The sequence below is a fragment of the Poecile atricapillus genome, chromosome Z (genome assembly GCF_030490865.1).
Source record: "Poecile atricapillus isolate bPoeAtr1 chromosome Z, bPoeAtr1.hap1, whole genome shotgun sequence".
Lineage (NCBI taxonomy): Eukaryota > Metazoa > Chordata > Aves > Passeriformes > Paridae > Poecile > Poecile atricapillus.
The window spans coordinates 37,757,439-37,781,661 of NC_081289.1; the positions used below are offsets into that span (position 1 = coordinate 37,757,439).

The following is a 24,223-nucleotide window of genomic DNA, read 5'->3' on the forward strand; positions in this document are numbered from 1 at the left end:
ACCTAAATCTCTAAGTCATTGGAAGGCTGTAGGAGAGCTCAAGAACATCCAAATGTCATTAGGCTTTGCAAAACCAAAATAATTTCTTAGTTGAAAATACAGAGAGCATAGCATGCAGGGGCAGAACTTCTCTACTTTTCCTACTATATGTGGGATGGAGGGGAAAGCAGAGCTGTTGGTATTAGCATTGCCCTTCTACAGTAATCATGTAGCTTTTGTGAGTTTTTATACCTGGAAAACAGAGCAACCAGGTTGCTTTACCATTTTTTACTTTGGATCAGTAAAGCCAGTCTGTGCAGTTTTCATGTGTCATCATACTGCATCCCAAAGCTTCCTTCGTGCCTCATACTGGCTCACTTTGTTCCTTTCCCTACATAATACTCCTCCTCATTTATAAGGAGCTAGTACATGAAATATTTGGTTTATTAAATTTATGTTTGTCAAGTTAATTTCAATCACTACTCAGATGTAAACATTTATGCTTCCCCCCAGATCAACAAATATCGATTCACTTAATATTTAGCCTGTTTAACATGATCAGGATTTTCCTGTGAGATGCTGAATTTCCTAAATAATAGCTATAGCTTGTGAAGAGGTAAAGATACTCAGCAAGATGCTTAAGCACACAGACAACTACTTTTAGTAGTCAGGAAACCTTTGAGACTACTTCTGTACTTAAACATATGCTTGTGTAACTGAACCACTGAACAGTACTCACAGTCAGGCCAGAAGAGAGACGTAATGGTAAAATTTGGTGGAAAAGGCCCAGATGGTTTCTGACAATAAATCAACCATAAAAATACAGGATTTTAATTAAGCTTCGTTGTTCTACTCAGGGATGCTCACAGTTTTGAGTTTTGACGACTGCATTTTAATTTAAGTCTGTTTGTGGACAAATCATGCCCTGAGACAGGTAATCTATCTCAAGTATTATTTTCTTACACTATCTGACCTAGATATAACACAAGAAAAACACATTAATTTTGGCATGTTTTTGTCTCATCATCTCAAAATTAATTCCACTTTCAATACGGTAGTAAAAGGTAAACAAACAAATGCTAAAATCCTTACAATTCTAGCATGTAAGAGAGGCTGGATCACCTCCTTCATCTTCCATACAGACCTAAACAACCCCTTGTTCATCTGGTCAGTACTGCTGGTGGTACCTCTTATGCTTACCACGTAGTTTTCTTCTTAACTTTTGGCTACACTCTTTGATAATCTCTAATTGAACAACATGCCTCATCCATTTGTTGCTAATGATTATATAAAGAAGTGCTTTTAGATTATTTTAGAAAGTTTTTTTCTCTCTCTTCAAAATGTTAAAATTGTAAGAAGACACTCATCTCCACTAGCTTCTTACTCCAAAAGTAAAAATGATCCTATGTTGCCAAAATTTCAATTTTAAAGTGTCCTGGAGCAATTAATCTTGCTATTTCAAAGAAAAAATATTATCTTTTAAAATAGAAAATAAATTGGGCTTTTCTTGAAAAGTCTTTGTCTTTTACTTTCTCAAGCCAATTATAATTAAGTTCAGGTGTAATTTTAAAAATAAAAGAAAGTTACAGAGAATATTCCAATACCCTTAATTTCCCTGTGAGGTCCTTTACCTCTAAATTATCTCTATCCATGAGGTATAACTTCATTTGAGAAATATTGATAGTTCATTGTCATTGAAATTCACACCAGTACAAAAATAAGTATAAGATGTATTAATAGGAAAATACACGAGTTATAAAAGAAAAATAAATAATACTGGTAAAACACATTTGAGTCTTATCTATGCTAAATATTCTAATACAAGATGCATCTTATACCTTCTTACACTTATATTTGAATTGTCAAGAAAATGAAAGGACCTGTCAATCCTTTATGTATAGATGAACTCCAGTACCCAAATTTAAAGAACTCTATAAAACTCTCAAATGCTAACACTTTATGTTTTTCCTGGTGATTTGTGAAAGAGATTAAAAGAATTTTCAGCTTTACTGTAGAATTAAAGATAGAAGCAGAGACTCCAAATGTGAAAGAAACTCACCCTATGCAAAGGAAAAAAACCAGGAGTATCAGAATTCATTAAAACTCATTTCAACCTTAGCAGGATCAGATTTGGAAAATCAGTTATTTTAGGGAAAAAGGTTAGGCTGGTTCTGCTATCCAGCAATTTCTCATTCCTTTTTAACTAAAAAAGACATTCTGTAATGAAAATTGTAAATATTCAAACACCTGAAAACACTCAAAGTAACTAATTTTGATATTCAGTGGGGTCTTTTGATGAGTTGCGCAAAATGATATTGGGGAAAAAAAGCAATTTTTAATGATTTAAAAAATACTGCATTGACGACAAGAACATTTATTAAGAAAATTATGTACTTAATATAAAATGGCTTCTTCATGCCATTCATGCAGCATGCCATTTCCTATACCACGGAATTACATTTGCAATACTGACAGGGATACCATGAGAATGTTTTTAAATGGAAATTTTACAAAACTTACTGTGGGGCTTGAAAGCAGGCATAATTTTAGACAATCTAGCATGTTTTCATTGTCCATAGCTACCTACTGCATTAGTAGCACCATAACTCTTAAAAGCCTGAAGAGTGCCTTGCATTTAATCTTCTTCCTGAAGAGTTATTGAAAGTAAGAATTGTCTTTTAGGTTTGGGTTTGTATGTTCCCCTTATACAAGCAAGGCTGGTAAATAATGCCAAGTCTTAGTCACTGCTATGGCAAGAACACATTCTATCAGATAATAACCATCCTCCTCACTGCTATTAATTGCCCAAACTTCCATTTACTTTGGCTCCTTAGCCTAAAACATTACACAGTCTCATGACAAAAAAACCGGAAATACTTATGTTCTGTTTTAGCTATCAATTTCCTTGATTTTCTAGAAATAGAACTTTGTACACATTGACATAGAAAGGATGATTATTTTGTTTTTATTTAGTTAATTTGGCAGATTTTTTGAAAGTTATTTCTATTTTGATTTTATTATTTCAAAATAAACACTTTTTAAATAGAGGTGTTTATAGCACTAACAACACTGCTCAGAGACTGAAAAGACATCTTGTACTTTGCAAAAAGTAAATTGCCTGCTAGTTCTCTGCTAGGTAAGTTTTAACAGATTTATGTTTTGAGGTCAGGATGAAGCTGATGAATTTCATGAAATATGAGATTCCTTTTAAAACAATACAGAGCTATTTTCAGCTCAATGAAAATATATTTTGCAATTCCTCCTCCTCCTCCATTCTTCTTCTGACCTATAACCTCCAAATTCCATTTCCTATTTCTGTTCAGTCTGAATGCCCTTGGGTGAAAAGCTGGGACCAAATCACTTTCTTCCACTATGAATCTGTTCTCTCCTCTTTCACCTCAGTTCCTGTCCTGGCTAAGAAGCAATTATTTTCTGGGCCTAATGAATATCACACCTTCTACCTGTATATGGTATTCACTTCATCTCCACCTCTTCTCCTGTAATGTGATATAGCAACTTTTTCAAACAGGTCAACAGGTTTTATGCTTCCCTTTGGGTCTTCTCTATCTCCTTCTATCTTCACTTCTATTTTCCTTTCTCCTCCTGGTCCTAAGTCAGTTCTTAAACTATTCCTTTTTCTGTTCCATAACACTTTGTGTCTAAGTTTCATCGCCAAAGAAATGCTAAAAAATGCAGTTCTTTTTTGACTCTTCTGTCCAGTTTCCAACTCCTCCCCCAATTTCCTTCAGCTTAATTCTCCTCACTCTTTGACCTCCTCTTCTCTTCTGGTTTTCTGACCAATTTCAAATACTGAGCACAAATGTTGCAATTTCCATACTCCCAGTACCTTTTTGCTATGACTGTACTACTCAATATACATCTTGGTTACTGCACTGTGAAGTGTGGATGATTCTCAGCTCATACATGAGAGACTTCTTGTCAGTGGCATCAAGCTACAAAGCCAGAAGTGTTTGCAATTCATACTTGTTATCCCTGCAAGTGCTTCAGCTCTTCATGCAGTAAGCACAAGTGATGACAAGTGACTTTGAATTTCTCAGAGTTTGATAGAAATAGTTTTAAAATGACTGATTTCAGAATATTAAGCACGCTTCTGCAACAGAAAATGAAATGCTGATTTATAATAATTTGGACATGGAAAAGAAAGGAATTCTGAAGCACTTAGACCTTTTGAAAGTCACAGGGAGTATATATTAATACATGGTTGTTTTTTGGAGTGTTTTTGGTTGGTTGGGTTTTTTTTTAAAATCTAACAATAGATTTTAGTATGGATAACAAGTTTTTATCACCCTCATGATACAACTACCTGAAAGCATGAAATTCTTTTAGCAGACATGACACTTTGAAACTGAAGTTGGTAGCTCCTTGGAGCTACTATCTTGGAAAGAAAGATTATAAACAGCCAGCAATTTTGCATGACCAGCGCAGGCCAACAGGCTGTAGAGGATACTACAAGGGGATATGAGAGGCAGAACTAACAGTATGGTGCATTTTTCAGTCTGAGAAGATAGTTCCCTAGTTAGATGTCACATTCTCATTATTCTGATCCTGTGTAACAGCGACAACACAAACATTTCTATCTTTTCCGTAATGCACAGTATGTGGTAAGAAACCAAGCCAAACCCACCAAGATATATACTTGTGTTTTGCTGGACCTTCAAAATGAGAAATGAACAACCCAAAGCAGGCTTCACATTAAGCAGTCTTTCACTAAGCACCATGGTGGGATCATAATATCATGTCTTAAGATCAAGCACGGTTCATATTCATTAGTCTAAAGCCATCCTGAAGTATCACTCAATTTTCTTTGCTTGAGTTCAAGAGCACTCACTCTTATATTTGTTCTTGCTTCCCATATAGGAGACTTACAGTACTCTTTCTCAAGAATTTGCTTAATAGAAGACATGGTGTGATTCTTGGGGTATCCTGTGCAGGGCCAGGAGTTGGACTCAATGCTACTGATGGATCCCTTCCAACTCAGCATATTCTGTGATTCTATGACATGGATCAAAAAATGTATTCAAAACATATAAGTACAGTAGCTTTTCCTAATAGTTTAGTCTATCCTTTCAGACAGGAAAATACTGATTTACATTTCCAAGGCTGTAAAAAATGATGCAGGGTTTTTATTGAAAAATTATTGAACTTAAGAAGAAACTGTTTACTTGAGCATACAGGTAAGAATGCAGACCTTGTAGTACATACTCTCCAATTTTATTAATACTGGGTTCCAAAAAAATAAAAGCAAACTTTTGCTATGTATTTTTGCACCTTTTAGTGAAGTTACAGTCCAGCCCTGGATAATGTTATGCTGTTATCAATATACTTAGTGTACAAAACCAAAGCCTGACTTGCAGTGCTGTTATCAATATACTTATTTAGTGTACAAAAGAAAAGCTTGACTTGTGATGTCAAACACAGAAATTTTAATGGTTTTCTCAGGCCAAGATTTCAGCTCACTAGCATGAAAGATGGAACAGAACAAGGTAAAGACAAGAATAATTTTCCTAATTGGAAATCTAAAGCACTTTTCTAGAAGTGCTGACTGCATTCCATCTCAGTATTACTTCCTCCCTTTCAACTTGCTCTCTGTAGAGACAAGCAGTGAGAACAGATATAGCTGGATTCTGTACTAACTTCATGTAACTGTTTCTTATTGTGCTGGCAATCAAGGAACAGGTCTTTACCTTGCCACTTTTTTATTTCTACAATTATCAACTTTTCATAATTTGGGTTACTTTTACTGTTACCAAGTAGCACTACAGCAGAAATAAAGAATCTCTTGCCATTAAAGGAAGAATTATTGGAAGGAATTGTCCCAGCAGTTTCAAGTATGAAAAATTTCTATATCTCTAAAATGAGATCTTTTTTCACACACTGGATCCCACGCTTGGACATTAGCTGCTCTGGAAATTCTGTCAACTGGAAACACCAAGAAGGCTCTCCGGCACACAAATCTGTCAGAATGTCTTCCTTTAGTAGCGCAATGCTACCCACTGACATAAAGCAAATGAGTCACATCCTAGCCTTATCCCTGGTTAAATTGATTTAGGTAGATTAAAATTACATGTTTGAAAATAACCCGACTTCATAAATAGGTAAATTAAAAAGCTGTTAATTTTTTTTGATGGAGAAGGACCTTGGAAATGTGTTTCATTTACCTTGCAGGGCACAAAAATTAATAATATCAAGGTCAATGAAGAAGAGAGTTGACCTTCGAAGTAATTTGTTTTAGTTTTCAACTGTCAGATTCTATATGAGTTATGAATGTAGTATTCACTCTCTTGCCATGTAAACTGACATGGGATTTGTTTCACAAAATGATGCTTTGCAGCAGCTCAGACTGCAAGTGTCACTACAAAGTGAAGTGTGGAATTCTAAAACAATTTTAAAGTTATTGGTAGAAAATACTATTTTATTTATGCCAATGTAGAAAAGTTGCTAGTAAAATGAGCCATAGAAAAATAAAAATATTTATACAAATAGTCAATCTTTCTGTATTCTTTACTACATCCTGTGTCTGCTGCAATGCAAGGAGAAAGTTGCTTAACTTAAGATATTTTGTGCTACAGCGTTCTGTAAGTATTTATCAGGTTGTTTATGCAGACAGTGGTAACATGCTTTAATTTACAATGTTTATGCTGATAAACTGTTACTGCAGGCTCCAGTAAGTCTTTTACCTATCCATCTAATGAACAACTGGACTTAAATTAGCTACTCATTCAACTTAAGTAATTTATCAGTTACCTTAAGGAGACTAGATTTTGTAGATCAGTAAGAATAATAGGAAGCTCTTAGTCAAATATGTAGGCTACTCAATCAACACACAGAATTGTTTACAGACTCACATGGACAGGTTAAACAAATATGCAGCAAAGGCTTTGTCAAAGCTGCAAAGTCAAGCAGCTGAAAGTTTAGAAACATTGTACTCCTAGTTAACCCCCTAGAAAAATTTTGGCCTCTAGTTAATCTATTTGTCACACAAAATTATCAATATGGCATCAGAATTTCACACCCACCATCAAGAACATGAATGTTTTGGAGAATGAGTTAGCATGGTAAAAGCAGTCCATAAAAAGTCATTCTCTTTTTTTAAAGCTGAAAGATAAATATGCATCACTAGCAGAGTTTAAAGTTCGGGCTGCTCAAAAGCTGCAGTGGATTTTTTCATTTACATCTGAACTGCTACTGTGAGCTGTAGTTAACACAGCTGAGAGATAAAAACTGGTATTCCACCTGTGATGAATTTGGGCAGAATTCTGTGTCCACATGTAAGAGGTGAGGAAAAGAAAAGCACAATTTTACTGAAGTCATATAGTGGACACTAAGCAGAAAGAAACCATGGAGAATTCACTGGACTAAACTGCTTCAGCAGCTCCTGGGCAGTCTCAGTGCATCCCTATGCAGGTCTTCTGTTGGATGTTCCATATCACAAAAGCCTAACACAAAAGCTCTTAGAAATAAGTCTAACACCATGGAAATTTCTGGAAAAACTGAAAGGAAAAAAAAATTAAAAAAAATATAAAAATTGGAGGAATGGAAATTCCATTAAGTTTGAGCTACGGAAGACCCCATTTTTAATATGGATACCACAAATATTTTCATAAAAATTTTGAATATAAATAATGTAACTCTAAGAAAACAGAAAACTCAAGATTTTGCTTCCAAGATAACTACAAGTTCTATATCAAATCTTATTTTTAGACTGAACTTGAAGGTATTATTCTAATAAATTCCAAAAATGGGATGAATATCAAAATACTTGAATGAAACTGAACGAAGTTCAATGACAACTACAATGAAAACTACTAATTTAAAATAGTTGGGCATTCACTTCAATCACAGCATTCTGCCTGTGCCAGTTTTTTGGGTTTTTTTCTTTTTTCTGCTCTAGGCCAGAATAGAACATTTCAAAAGACAAATAAAAAAGTTTTTCTCTCGGGCCTTGACATTAGCTTATGAAAAAAGTACTAAAATTTAAAATGCAAGAGAACAAGTGAAAGCTATTTGGGGAGCAGGAAGAAACAACTTAGCTCAAGAATTTAGTAGTTATTGGAAACTTGACAATAAATTGTAGAGGAGACAAGAGTAAAGTAAAAATGTAGACATGCATTACAAAGGAAAAGGAAATTTTCTGAAAACTATAAGGGAAAGGCTGAATAGGAACTTTTTCATATTTTATATTTCTGAGAAAGGAGAGCCATTCAGTGATTTTACTTTTCCTTAATGGAATTAGTAAAAAAATAAAAGAAAGGTCTTAGCCAAAAAGTTCAGCATCTTCTCAAATACTCATTCATTTTCAAAGTTTATTTTTTTTACTAATAATGATAAGTAGTCACAGGCACATGTTTCTGTCACTGCTTTTGTTGGCTGACATTTGAATTAATTTTTAATTTGAAAAACGTACTTTACTTTAAAAGTAAGCCTAATACATCACAAATTACAGTAAATAGAATTGCCATTTTCTACAGCATTATGATTATAGACACCACAAGAAATAGCCGAAAATTACATGTGTTTAAATATGGACAATGCTGTTTAAAGGTCAAATGGATGTTTTGTGTAAAAACACAACAAGACAAACAAATCTAAATCCCAAAGCCTAACACCACATTTTCAATCCCAGGTAAAAGTCTACTTTAGTATCAGTAAAGTCCAGGTTACCAGCACAGGTATCAGCACCGAGCTTGTACAGAGGTGCTTGATATGCTCTGTGTCTTTGACACTGCTGTCAAACTTGTGCAGTAACAAGAATACTTGAAGAGTAGTGAGTATGTTGAAGAAAGAAGTTCACATTTCCTGATTTTATTTATGTGTCTTAAATAAAATATCCTAAGTATTAAAAAAATGGAAAAATGAGATATTAAAAATGCTGCTATTACTCTTGTTCAAATTATTTTTCCATGAACCACATTATTACTAGCTGATAAAACCCCTTCCTTAGCATAGCCTTGGGCTTAGAACACTCTAATGCAATGGAAATTTTTTATTTATCATTCATTTTAATTGGCTAAAAATAATTAAAAATTGGCTAAAATAGATTAAATAAAATTTGTGAATACAGTCTTTAAATCAAAATAATTTAAAGAAACTACTGCCAGAATGAAGAAGACTAAGCAGAATAGGAAAATGTTGAGATGATAGCAGCATGAAATTTAAGACGGGAAGTGTTCACATTTTGTGAAAGCAAACCAAGGTTACATAGACTTATGTTTTACATTTCAAGTGACACAGCAAACATCAGTAGTGGTGATCTGTACAACTTGATGTGCAACAGCTATTTGGAAAGGATACTATGGTCTAAGGGGCATAAACAAGGGGATTATTTATAAATCAAGAAAAATAATGGTTCCATTAAACAAAATCCCTGTGTCAGAGGCTACATGTAACTTCTCCAGGTTTTAATCTTTTTAATACCTGTATAGATGATTTTAAAGGCTTATTCTCTGAGCTTCAGCTTTCCTTAATGCAAAGCAGATAAAAATGACCTAGCTATTTATCTTCCCAGTGGGTAAAAATGTGACAAAGGCCAGCTTCTAATACATAAGAATCAAGAGAAGACCAAATTTAATAGACAAAACTTGCTTATTCTGCAAGTTGCAATAATGGAAAAAGAGATATGCATAGCAGCATTCATTAAACAGAAATCTGATGAATTTACAATCAAAATTTCTGTAATTTGAGCCAGTATATTTTCAAAAATTAAATATACCTCTTGCAAGAAAATGTCTTTTAACATATTGAATTGTTCAACATTCGACATACAGACCACTTTTCTTCATGCTCAAAATTTTTCTTTTTCTGAAGACAAACTTTTCCAAAAGGCATATTAATTTAGCAGTTATAATGACTTCATGTGTTAAAATTTTCAGTAATTGATGTTTAATCTCATGCTGTAAACACAATCTAGTTAGGTAGTTTTAGTTTATTTTATCTAGTTTTTGTTCAGTCAGCAATCAGAATGTTGTACCCATTTGTACAAATGGATGACTTTGACATGCAGTGTGTTTTGGTACTTGAGATAGTCAGATAACACTGCTGCTGGTGCAAAAAAAAAATAGAAATCTGGTTGCCAAAATTAAAAATAAGATGGTTGACTTTGTGTTTCTAAAATAAAGACTAAACAACTCTGAAATGCAAGCTATAGACACATCTTAGATACCAGTCTTAAAATGTCACTAGCAGTTCAGGACACTAGAGTCAAGGATATTTAAATTCTTTAGCAGACAGACCTGGAAAGCTTATCTGGAGATTAAAAGGTTATTTTATGATGAAAGGCTTCAAGACTTCTGAATCTGTTCAGTATTTGAAAGAAGAATAAAATGATCATAGGAAGTACCAGTGAACTTGAAATAGTACTGTACAGATTATAAATGCAGCAGAATTAAAACAGGAAGATGGACAAGGAAGTAATATACCAGAGGAAAAAATGGTACTTCTTTGTGTTGCATAAGAAGCAATGGAACACATGAAGGCAGTGAAAAGACTGTTAAGGGGATTCACAGCTGCTTAAATACTCAGTGTCACTATTTGACAGCTGTTAAGTGGCTGCATCTGTCCAAAGGCACCTCGATGGAGTTGGTTTTACCACACCATGTCTACTTGCAACATGCTTGGTATGTCAGGCTTTTAACTGAAAGAAAATCAATAGGCTTACTTCTCCTCTCCTTTGCCTTTTCCTCCATTTCTTTTTCTATTTACTTAAGCATCTTCCTCTTGCTCTCCTACTTCTTGATAATCACACTACCATACTTAAACACTGTCTGACTGCTGATTCAGTTCATCAACAACCTGTGATTCTGCCACACTGAGATTAGTGGTCCAAACACATTCTAAACTAAAGGATCTTCAACTCCACTTGCCATCTTACTGCTCATAGCACAGTACTATCTTCATCCCTTATCTTTCAGAAGCATTTTGAAGCTTCTTACAAGCTTTACAGACTCCTTATAAAACACATCCTCTTCTTTCCTTAACAGTGCTTTTTACTACACTGATCAATTCTTATACAGGTCTTAAAATCATGCCATCCTAACACCTCCACAGCCTTCCACGTTACTCCTTTTAACATCCATTTCAGACTCTGTGGGCCTGTCGTTTAGTTTTCACTCATCCAGTTTTTATCTTATAGTTTCTTTTCCCTATTTTACCAGACTCTCCTAACTTTCAATAATATCTCTGGTGACTATTATGTGGATTCATCTGTAATTTGTGAGTCAATGGCTCATCTCTTTTACACAACCAGCCAGCTCCCTTTTATCCATGTTTAAATTCCTTTCCAATTTCATTACTCTAAGTGGCCTGATAGCAGCTCAAACTTAGTATGGCTAGAAAAAACTTTGACTTCTCTAAATCCCTACCCATATCTATTCTTCAGTGCTTAGCCTTATTAATAAAAAAAATTCTGCAGTAGCTCAGGATAAGTTTAAACTCCTGCCCTTCACTTAAATTCTCTCTTCTTCACAAAAATGAAACAAAGAGAACTTTATCCCTTAAAAGTGAAAAATACTACCCAGTCCTAACTTCTTTCTAGGTAATCATAATCTCGCCTCCTTCTCAACTCTTGCTCACTTCTTGTCTCTCCTGATTTACTTCTCAGATCATTTTTCTTCATTATACATTGAACAGTCGTATCAAAATCATAATTCCTGTTTCTGTGCTCATTTTTAACTTTTTTCAAGCTGCTCCCAAACATCTTTATTAGTCTCAACATAACCATACTAATACAAATTTTAGAAAGAACCACATTTCATGAAATCAAAGACACTAATTCACATTAACCAAATTAATTTTTCCACCTCAACATCATACAGTAATTAAACAAATCAGGTAATTTTGCAATAAAATTATTACACATAGACTTCTAAGATGCTTGGCTGCAAATCCCTAATCCAGAGACTGGTTTAAAGTGTATCCCCTGTGTATCTAAGAACACGGTATCTGGAAGGCTGATGCAATTGGAGCCCTGTTTACAGGCAATCTGAATATGAAATTTCATTTGTGAGTTGATGATACTCCAACATAAGCAACCGTCTAACACTAGCCTGAAGTAATTTGTGGATGTTTTTGCATCTGCTTATTCACGGGTGCTACTGCACAAATATGAGATAAGGAAGGCTGAGTAAGGCTTTACCAAAAAAAGACAATGGTTTTGTCTCTACGGAGAAAAAGGAATAAAAGTTTCCCCCTTAAAAATAATAAACAAAAATACCAAACCAAAAGAAACAAACAAAAAAAACCAATCCCACCAGCAAAACAAAATAAAACAAAAAAACCAAACCCCAAAAACCCCACCAACCAAACAAAAAAACCCAACACAACCAACCAATCCAACCCAAGCCAACCATACTTTGGTTAAAAAAACCAAAAAAAAGAAAAAAAAGAAAAATTTTGATAAGGTAAGTTTCACTTAATGAGAGAAAAAAATTAAATTGTCATCTTCTGGTTTGTTTTTATTCCTTTTTAATATCAAAATACACTCCAACAGCAATTCACAATTACGTATTTTTCATTTGTATCTACAAGTGAAGCAGACTAGAAATTGGTTATCAGAAAGCAGTGCCAACATGCAGAGGCACTGTCTAGATCCATCTATATCTATCATATATAAAGATATGAAAAGCCTCAGGTAAGAATAATGATCTATTATTTATCTATTATAATAATCTACTTTTTCTTACCCCTCATTCATAGCTCATTATGTCAAACGCTTTTGCCTGTTTTTCTCTAAATTACTGTGAGTAGGAAAAGATACTATCAAATCAAGACAGGAATGTTCACAGACATAAACAAACATTTTTGTTTAAAAATTCAAGAAGTCTTCTCCAGTGATGGCTAGATAGAAAAACTGAGGGGCAGAAAGTATAATCACCTCCAGCCCTCCATCCTGCTCTTCAGATAGTTTTTCCTACCCTCAGGGCAAGGAAATCTGATGTGCCAATCAACCAGCTCCTGAAATGTCGAAGAGTTTTTAACGCCAATGTGCTGTGGTAAATCAAAAACAGGCTAAGTCAAATGAACAGGCTGGATGCAAGGTACTCGGGGAAGATACAATCTATCAGGAGGTTCGAGACAGAAACCCATCCCTCCTTAAGTCCTTTCACTGCAATTCCCTGTTACATCACAGATTAGCAGAAATACTACCAGGAACTGCTAAATTGTGCTTAATATACATAACAAAAAAACCCCCAAAACCAAAACAACCGAAAAACCACAAGCAAACACACACAAAAAACCCAAGCCAGCATGGAAAATCTGAAACAACTAAACTGAAAATGTTGAGAAAATAACTCTTAAATATGATGTGTCGGCTTTAAATCTGAAAATAAGACATGATATGGCTAAACTATTAGTAAGTAAAGATTATAGATTTTTTTCTCAAGTTATATAAAAGATTCCATTCAAGTTTATTAAAAGGGCCCAGTAATGTCTCCGTATCTACATCCTTATCCATTACACTTTATTCCCACAAAATCCTATGTAAGTAGACATAAATACATGAAGCAGTCAATCTTCTATAGACTTAATACTATATGTAAGAGTGCTATTTTGCAACATTAGAGTTTTGCTGTAATCATGAGAAAAATTCATCACACAAGTTAGTGGCAAATGTCAGTGTAAAGCTGAGACCCATCCATACACAACACTCAGCACAGTGAAGAGTTGAAGTAGTCCAGAATATATAAGATCACTCTTCAAAATGTCTGTAAGGCTTTGTGCATCTTCATCTTTCTAGAGCACAAACACTTGACCAGGAAATTTCTTACAACTATAAACCAGTATAAGAAATTTGGTACATGACCCTTTTTGGGAATGTAAGTAATTTCCTACTGAGAAATTACCTATTGTTTAATAGAAAGTCGTTGATCTCTGCCCGCCATCTGCTTAGCCCAACTGCTTATTTAATATGTTGGGTGAAAGCAACATTTTGTCTCAGAAATTACCCTTGCTGAAGTTAATGAACATCATGTTGTAATTTTAACTAGATTCAGATTTATCTCCAGTCCTAGCCAAGCATTGAGTCCATTAGTTGCTGACAGTGACTAGTGTGTTTGGCTAGCATATTAACTCACAAATTGTTCCACTAAAATCAACATAACCAAATGTGCAAAGTTATCTCAGCAATTCTCAGGTGGGATACAATCTTTATTTCAAGGTGTCATCCTTTTACAACATCTGTATACAACACCTGGATCTGATTAAGGAAACTTCTTTTGGATGCTATTATGCTACAACATTGTAGACACATATCCTTCTCTGTAAACCTCAGGATAGATCAGAAGGGCGGACTGTGATGCTTGTGTGAAACACAACCAATCACTGCTAATCTGTATTCGGAAAGAGAAAGGAACTCCTGTATTTCCCCGGAAATTGCTCACATACAAATAAAACATCCTCCCACCATAAAGAGTTTGCAATCCAAAAAATACACCATCAGATAATTTATAATTCAGAAGAATATCCTTAGACGCAGGTTATGTATAAGATCCCCCATCAGGCACCTGCACCTCTCAAAATGTGGTATGAAAGGACAGGAAGGGCTGCTGAGTTCTGCTACCACAACCCAGGTGGGAGGAGGTGATTGTCTAAGTAGCATAATGTGGCCTTAACACATACACACCTCTAGGCTCGAACATTTTACTTCTTCAAACTTTCCATGGACAAAGCGTTAGAATTGGCTTACATTTTACTGGAACCAGTTTATTCATGGTACCACTGCTACTGTGCCACTGCTAACTTTTGATCTCCAAAAAATATTTTTTTTTACAAAAACTGGATTAATAGCATACCTTACATCATTGCTGACAAAACAGCATGGAAAGAGGTTTTCAAATGGTGTCAAATTGCACATTACTAATACACTACAGTGAGTGAAGCCTTATACAAGCATGCAATAGAACAGGATGAGAAAGTTAATGTAAAAATTACCCAACTCAAAATGATGTTTTTCAAGTCCATCCTTCTTACAATGTATTGGAAGCAGCTGACTCCCAGACACCAAACTGACTGAGTACTTGATGGGTTGGCACTATCTATGTGCTGCTCAGGAACAAACACACCTGAGCAGTCATAACCACGAGGCTGCATTAGAGACCTACAGCACAAATGTGTGTTTCTTACATTTATTATGTAACATTCTCCACATAAAAACGTAGGACAGAGACTTGCAAGGTTGGTTGCCTTCATGACATTTACAAACAACAATAAAATGGGCATGTTAAAACACTGTTTGCCATAGTGTGGTCTGAATTTATCCATCTTTCAGAAGCACATACATACAGGGTATGTTTTAATCTCAAAATAACTATGCGGCTGCTAATGAAAAAAGAAGCATCAGAACACACAGCAGTAGAGGGAGAGACAGAAAAGATTTTTAAAATCTGTAATCACTATGTTGTAAACCATTTATCTACAAAATTAGTTTGAGCTTACAAGTTTGTCCAGCCTACCCCTGTATATGCATTACACAGAGTTCTGCAGCAGTGGAATGAAATTTTGCAGCCAATGCCCTTCACATGTAACTAGTTTGTGCTGAAACAATTTGTCAATCTTATTTAACTGTTCCTATTTGCTGCAGTGCAAGGAAATTCTAACTGAAAAAGGTTAGACTTCTGATGTCACAAAAAAATAGCAACAGCTGTCTTTCACAAAATTCACTAAAGCTAGCTTCCCTCTTCCTTGCCAAAATTAATAACATATTCTAAGGATGTCCAAGTACTGTCATCTGTTTCACCCTTTGTCCCTGAAAAGTAACTGCATTCTCTACTTTTATGTAGGTCATTTCTCCACAATAACATTTTTTTAAATGCCATTCAGGGTTACAAAATGGAAAGAGATCCCATTTCACTGCAACCATTTGTTCCTAACACAGAGAGGTAACAGTGTGACAGCATAGAAGCTCTCTCTCCTATCTCCACCTGCTCCCTCTATAACTTTTTTAGTACTATTCCAGTAGACTTTAAATCTTACTTACAAAAGCCAATACACCAGATGTCCTTGACTGTCCCACCTGCTGGCCATGTTTACGCTCTCCATAACTGATCCACCCATCCATCTTCATGTGTGCATACATGACAGAAGCACTGGGCAGAGTGCATGACGTGTTCTCTCTTGGACCTGGTACAGAGTATGTGAAGAGTGATAGCTGTTTGTTCTAGAGCTTCTTATTTTAGCTCTAGCTGCACAGCCTCACGTGCTTTGTGCAGGAGGTTCCATGTTGACAATCTGTAATAGCTGACTTGGAAGCCATCACACTGCAGGATCTGGCCTGGGAACTGAAATACAACAGCCTTGGCTACTCAATTTGAGTTTCTCTGCCTAGGGATAATACAAAATCCCTCCTCAGTCGGTACATATCTTCCCCACTTGTGTGGTATGGTTTTTACACAGCTGTTCCTAGCTTCCTTTTTCTTTAATACAAGCCTTTAAAGAACTGTATGATGAGCTCAGGAAATCTTGGCTTCTACCTGTGCTTCTGAGAAGCAGGCTACACTGTGCACACACTTCTGTGTCACACAGCATAGCTGAAACTTGTTTACTGCTATCAAAGCTTATTTACAGCCTATCAGAAAGCTAAAAATACCTTTAATTTTCCCACAATATAAAGCAGACTGCCACTGCACTTCTCATCAAATCAGATACCCTGCCAAGGAAACACACAGGCTTCTGCATTCAGTCAGCACTGAATTTGGCTGCTCAGACCAAGGGTTACAAAGTCAAAGCCTCATTACAGAATCATTGTGCAAATACAGCAATATACAATCAAGAAATGTAAGTCAGAAAAAATAGTGTCTTGCAGACAAACATTGTACAAGTAGACCTCTGCATAAACTGAACAATACCATGATATATTCCTGTTTTTCTATAATATATCACATATTCTCAATATGTACATCTCTCCATTTTATTATCCACAAGCACAGATCAAAGTCATGTCTATAAATACGTTTACATATAAATATCCACTATTTTCAGTCATTTAAACTGGAAACTACAAAGCAAGAGTTATGCGTACAGTTGCATGTATTTATATTCCTAGTTTCTTAATGATGTATTTCTTTTACTGGTGAGATGATGTTATATGAGTTTGTGATTAAATGACTACTCATCTACTCATCTCTATACAACATGTTATCAAACTATTTTCCCACTTTTCTGTGACTTCCTACCTTACATCTCTCAGAATTTGGGGAATGGACCCAAGATTCACATATGTTGAAGTGTTCAATTATGGTAGCTATGAATAGACCAATTATGGTCAAAATTGCTATCACTAACGCTAATTAGTAAGTAACAATTTGTTCAGAAAACTAACTGGAAAAGGAAACAAAGAAACTCATCAATGAACAAGAAAGGTCTGTCTTAGTTCATTCTCTCTTCAGGCAATGATTTATTTGGTTTTGTGGGCACTTTTTTGTAGGCTACAGCTGCTTTTATATCTCTGTTTCTTGAGATATCTGAAGAGCTAAGCCTGATACAAAGATTTGATGGATGTCTGCCTAACTAATGTATGTAGCTATTAATTTGTATTTTTCTTCTTTATTACATTTTCAGAATCAAAAAGCGATAAGCATTACTACAAGTCACTGTTATCAATATCAAGAAGACACACACAAAAGATGTTTGAACAAAATGAAATTCTACATGTCAGTAGTAGACAAGCTGCTGTTGGAAAGTGCCAGATAATTAAATTTTACAGAGAATCACAAATTTTGGACCTCTCACAGTGATGAGATCTGTCAGACACAGATAAGAATTTGTATTTTTAAAATATACAAGGTTTCATATCACACCTTCTTTTAATGTGAGAACAAAACAAACCAGTTGTTTATGCCAACAGCTCCAAGTAGTTTGTCACACTGCAAAGCACAAAGTATTCATCTGGCTGGGCCACCACCATTCTGACATCAACAGACAACATTCATAGATAATAAAGCAGGAATCTGTATTCACCCAGTTTACCAAAGAAACAGTGGAAGGACAGCAAAGGATGCATTTATCTCAGGACAGTGCCCTAACCAAGGGTGCAGAGAACAGGAAGCCCCAAAAGCAGAGGCAGGCGCTAGAAGGGATACAGCAAGTCGGACTGGCTCCAGTTGAAGACCTGGATGCCTACTGGGACCCTGCCCCAGCATGGGCAGGGTCTGTTCTCCGGCACCTTTTGCACATGCAGGACATAAAAAATTTGGATTCACAGTGATCGAGAAAGCAAATACTTTTTAACATTTTGTAGGAAGGAACGTAATTTTAATATTTTTTCTTTTCAATGCTACGTACAAAGGGTTACACATAAAACCTGATTGCTTGCTGTAAGATGAGGTTAGAAAAAAGGCCCTCAAGTCTTCCAGACTCCTGAGAAAATGATCTTTTGCTGGCTGCTCAAACTGTTTGAGAGACTGTGGTGTCTGGGGCAGAGCAGAAGGGCACTGGGAGGAGAGGCAGGTCTGCCCAGGGCTGGTCACAGCAGGTTCCAGATGCCCTCACTGCATCCACCACAGGGCACAGATGAGTCCCACAGCTGATGCGGGGACAAAACCCCCTGAGAATACCTCTGGGAAATGTACTTAAGATAGTGCAAAACCACTGCCCAGCAGTGAGAAGTGAGAGAGGAAAGCATGAGAAACAGCCCTGTGCACACCAAGGTGAGAGAAGGAAGAAGGGGAGGAAGAGCCCCAAGGGTTGGAGCAGAGATTCCCCTGCAGCCGATAGTGGTGATCATGATCATGCAGATTCCCCTGCAGCCTCTGGAGGCCCCCATGGACAACGGGAAAAGGGGGAGGAGGAGTAAGGAGTGACAGGGATCAGCTGTTACAAACTGACCACAAACCTCACATCCGACTTCCCTGCGCTGCTCAGTGGAAGCAATCAAAAGGGTTGAATGAAGGAGCGCATTTGAAAGGAACAAGGAGAGAAGGTGTTGCAGGTTTTGTCCTTGTTTCTCACCATACCAGTCTATTTTAATAAGCAATAAATTAAGTTAATCTTCCTCAAGACAAGCCCATTCTGTCCATTAAGGCAAGTGATGTCCCTGCCCTCATCTTGAGATACATCAAATGAGAGAGGGGCTGGGTGAGAGACTGGCAGTCAGCTGAGGACAGCCCACCACTCTTGGGAATCAAATTTGGGAACTGAATTTTACACATTTAGGTAGTCCAATTATATAAAAGTGACCAAAGTTCATTATTCATTACAATGCTAAGCACACTTGCTAATAGTGAGGTGAGCAACGTTTGCTTTACAGAAAGTGTATGCTGGTTCCACCACCTGATGCCCCCAGACACCTTCTGTGAAGGCTCAAAGTTCTGGAGTGGTTTCAGAAGGTGCTTAAACTGATTTAAGGCTTTGCTACTGCCAAAAGAGAAGAGATCCTGCCCTACTTTTCACATGCACATCACTGCACTATTTTCTTGTGAGGCAGCAATAAGGCTTATCTGGCTGAAAACTACTGTTCATTTTTAGTGCTGGAACAAAAAGGGAGCATAAGATCATCACTTCCAGAAAACATGCTATCATGAAACGATACCCTTGGAGTGCTTCAGGCTCATGATCCCAATGTTCCTCAGAAAATAACTAGGCTTATGAGACTTGGATCATAGCCGCTATTCTAGCTTCACACTGGGGTTTCTTAAAATGTCCATCCTGATTTATTCACATGTAAAGATAGTGAGAAATGTCCTGCTGGGTTTTTTTGAGCCAATTTGTCACAAAATTTTTTCAACACTGCTTGACCAAACCTGTGACAGGACCAGAGGACTTTCTGAACCAATCTAAATTTATGGTCTACTAATCTGGTATCCTCTTTGTGACAAATGACAAGGTCAGTCATTTAACAAATGTGTGTGACCTCCTGCAGTAGTTATCTCTAACATAATTCATTCCATGAAAGAATACCCTACCCACTTACCCATTTATTTTTCCCTACACCTGGGGTCTTTTTCTTCCTCCTAAAAGCTTGCAATAATTCACTCAGAAACATAGAATGTGCTGAGTTGGAAGGGACCCAACTCGACTTGGAAGGGTACAACTCCTGACCCCAAGAATCCCGCCATGTGCCTAAAAATCATTGTCCAAACACTTTATGAACTCTGTCAGGCTTGGTGCTGTGACCACTTCCCCGGGGAATCTAATCCAGTGCCCAGCCACCCTCTGGATGAAAAGCTTTTTCCAGATATCCAACCTAAACCTCCCCTGACACAACTTCAGGCATTTGCTTGGGTCCTGTCACTGGTCATGAAAGTGAAGAGATTGGTACTTGCTGCTCCTCTTTCTCACATGCTCTCAAGGAAGTTGACAGCTCCTCCCAGTTTAGCGTTCTAAGCACATTTATTTAGTATTCCTTTGTGTTCAAGTCATTAATGAAGATATTGAAAAAAACTGGGCCCAGGATGGAGCCCTTCAGAACCCCACTGTTACAACTCTCATTACCCTGTCAATTCAAAACTGTTCTGAATTTTCTCAGCTTCTTGGCTTCATTCTATAGCAATCTAATGGGGCTTTTATCCAGACATCTAAAAACCACAATTCTCTTCCCAGATATGATGTGAACTTGTAGGTGCATACTTTCCTCATGAAACTATTATTTTCCCTTGAAGTTTTAGTTTCTTTTTTGCCTGCCAAAAAGGAAAACGAAGGCATGTTCCCCCTGCCACATAAACACATGCAGAAGAATGAGCGTCTGGTTTCTGACCATTACGGATGCTGAGATTGACTGGGATAAACAGCAAGGGCTCCAAGTACCACCTCTGGCTCAGTGAGCCAACTGCTTGATTGTTCTCACGTTAACAGCTTATGTGTAATTGCTGCTGGTTTAGACTGTAACACAGTAAGTGCAGCACTGTGGGAACAGAGGCCTGTTTTGCACAAGCAGTTTTATTCTCTTTCTTTCAGGAAGAGTAAGATCTGAGCTTGACTGTATTACTTTGTGAAATTTTATTTTCCCCAAAGAAGTGTTCAGTATATCTGATTCAATCTGAATCATCCAAGCCCACAAATCTCATTGCAGCATATGTTACCAATATAAATAGTTGAATTTACTTTCAGTTGAGGAGGTTATATAAAGAGCTTAATAAGTTTCAACACATTGATTAAATATATTTTTGCATTTATTGTTCTCCCTATTTTTAATGGATGTACACACCATAGATCTATGTAACATTCCATGCTCACTGTTTCTTAATGGTTTACCTTTAAGATGGTAATAATTAAAGGAGATATATAGGAGATACAAAGGCTGACATGTATCCATCTACAGCCTAGGGACTTGAATTTATCAGTGGAAAACTGCGTCTCAAAAGAGAAATTAAGTGAAGAGTTAGTTCAGAAAAAAACCAATGTAAAATCATAGTAAGAGGTAATTTTTAAAATATTTCTATTTTTAGAAGCAGGTTTACAGTCTATCAACCTTTGTTTGTGTATAATTTTGATGTTCATTGCAACAATACCTTAGTCCTTATTTCTTGCATAGTCCCAGGATTCCAGGGCACCTTGTTTTTCACAAATGGGCTAGAAACAAAACACTTCAAGGGCAGGAAAACAGGAAAGAACTCATGAGAGATTTGCTATCAACTAGCATGGTATCTTGAATTTAAATGGGTCAGACCATTGAGACTGGTTGGTCTGGGGCTTCCCAATTCTGAATACAGTCATTCTCTGTGCTCTGTGGAGATTCCCTTAGCTGGCCTGAGCACCATTCTGCCTTTTTAGAATGTTCAAAGCAACTACACTGGAAGTAATAGCTCCTGTGAGAGGAGAACTGCTTTCATCCCTGTTACTATCAAGTAAAAAATACCTCCAAAGCGAAAAATGCCACCAAAATCAACACACCATAAATACTTCTAAATGAAAAGTAGTATTAAAGAGAAATTGCATCTAAAACACTTGAAGGAATATTTTTGCCAGTATAATGGTGTTTTTTAGAAGGAAGACTCCTTGTAACACTTAAAAATTTCCAATTATTTCATATTTCACTAAACATTTCCTAATACCCAAAAAGTCTAAAAAGGCATTTCCTACTGACTCTGCTTATTACAGTAACCCCTCTAACCCAATTTGTAGCATATTATATAGACATCAGCCCACTAGGGGACCTACCAAACAAATTCTGTGACTCAGGTGACAAATTAAGAAGCATTTCTAGTTCAGATTTGTGCATGGGATCCTCAGGTTTTGCTGCAACCTTAGGCTACCGGTATAGATTTTAAAAAAAATTCTCCCAGATTCATTCATATTCCATCTTTGCTTTAATTTGCTTTTCTACTTCATATTTACCTTACAGACAACTTTATTCTATTTCACATTCCTGAGAATCTTATTGTATCTCATGGGTCTATGTGGATAATCTCTTTACTAGCAATACTCTTCAGGGCACAAGACAGTCAAATGTGCATGCAAGTCCTTGAAGCTATTGTTCAAATGGAAATTCAACTTTCAAATCCCAAAACATTTGCTTTCATTTGAATTAGTTTGAGTTATGACATTGGTGACTTACTCCCAGACACATTCATAAGACAGTATTTCATATTCAAAGAAGAAACTGCCTGTAACTGAGATATGCATGATAGTGAACAAAGATGGAAATTAATTTTATCACTGTGATGAACACACAACTACTTAAATCAAAATTTATTTGCAAGTTTTGGTGGAACAGGAACAGATTCAGGGGAATTAGAAGATTAAATATTTTTTTATAGAATCATAGAATATGCTGAATTGGAAGGGACCCATCAGGATCACTGAGTCTAACTCCTGTCATTCAAAAATGAACAGTCTCTTTATCAATGTAAGTACCATGCAGGAAATATAGACCTCCTTAGTAAATCTATTTATATCTGAATGTTAATACAATTGTGACATGAATTTCATTTTTTCTCCTAAAATCAGAAAAGGGTCTAGAATGCAAGCCTGATACTATAATCACATCTCTTAATTTCACTGTGCTGTCTACATCATTGGCACTGAATTTTATGAAATGACTACAGAAGCAATGGGACTGCCTGGTGGAGACTAAGGTGTACAAGCATTAACTCAAATGGAACTCATCAGCTAATATGGCACAACAGATATTCTGTCTGCAACCTGAAATTCACAGTACCTTACTATATGCAGCTACATTGCATAAGATACTCACAGGCTGAAGAATGAGGACACACACTACTGAATGTACTAATCAAAACCTTACTCAGAAGTGATCTGTTTAGTGGTGCACAATGGCAGATGCCACAGCATATTTTTTTGTGATGCAAGGCTGCTCAAGATCATCTATGGATAATGAACCATGACAGCTTGGGATTTGATAAAACACAAATTGATGGTGAGAGAAGGCAAAGAATACAACTACTACTGAACAAAAAATGCAAATCAACTGGATTCTTTTAATCTTTAATGTCAGAATGAAATATCATGTAATAAAACAACATTACATGTTCATAAATCTAACAAACTTTGCATCAGAAAAAGTGATTTCTTTAATTTCTTTACTATCTCCACTTTAATTATTGCAACGACATGGATTAAAGCATCTAGTAGGTTATAGAAGGTAACAGAATCTTGTTTGTTTAAAATACCTTATATGATTGGCATCAATGCAGTGTTCACAGGGGAATCTTGAATGAAGGTTCTTCTTCACAGTTGAGAAAAATATCCCTTTTCTCCCTTTAAAAGAAAGACATTCCATGTAAACACTTGCCAGTACCTATAGTGCTGTATTTTCCATCTTTGCCTACGAACAACTGCTGCTTAAAAACTCCTTTAAATATACTTGGTTTGTTCACTGCCTTTCAGCTGATTGCCTGTAGCTGATTATCATGAGATTTAATCAGACTGTTAAGAGACACAGAAGAAAAATATGTGAACAAGATTTCTTCATCATGGACTGATTTAGACTATTTTCTTAGTGTGCTGCAATATTATATATTTCTGTAGATTTCATCAGTGAGCCAAGTAAAGTGAACTGCAATGATCTCACATCATGTTTTTCTACTGCTGTAACCCACCAAATTCCTTAACTTAGCATGCTCAGTGAATTCACATGATATTGGAAAGACATGGATGTATACTTGAACATTTTTTACCTTCTACACACAAACAGACAATTTCAGAACAGTTTGGATTAAGGGCAAAAGTGACATCAGTAAATTCAGTCTTAGACTCAAAACAATTTCCTAAAACTGTTCAGATTATACTAGATTTTCTTTTCCTTCTCTGCTCTTCTATTTGCCTTCTATAGAGT

General features: G+C 36.2%; 1 protein-coding gene across 1 annotated transcript in view; it reads right to left on the reverse strand.

Moving 5' to 3' along the window:
* Positions 1-24,223, reverse strand: part of LOC131573767 (synaptotagmin-1-like) — a 333,607-nt gene that overhangs the window by 230,005 nt on the left and 79,379 nt on the right. The window contains exon 2 of the mRNA XM_058827998.1: positions 23,559-23,646. The gene's annotated coding sequence lies outside the window, so the exon portion shown is untranslated. The remainder of the gene's footprint in view (positions 1-23,558; positions 23,647-24,223) is intronic.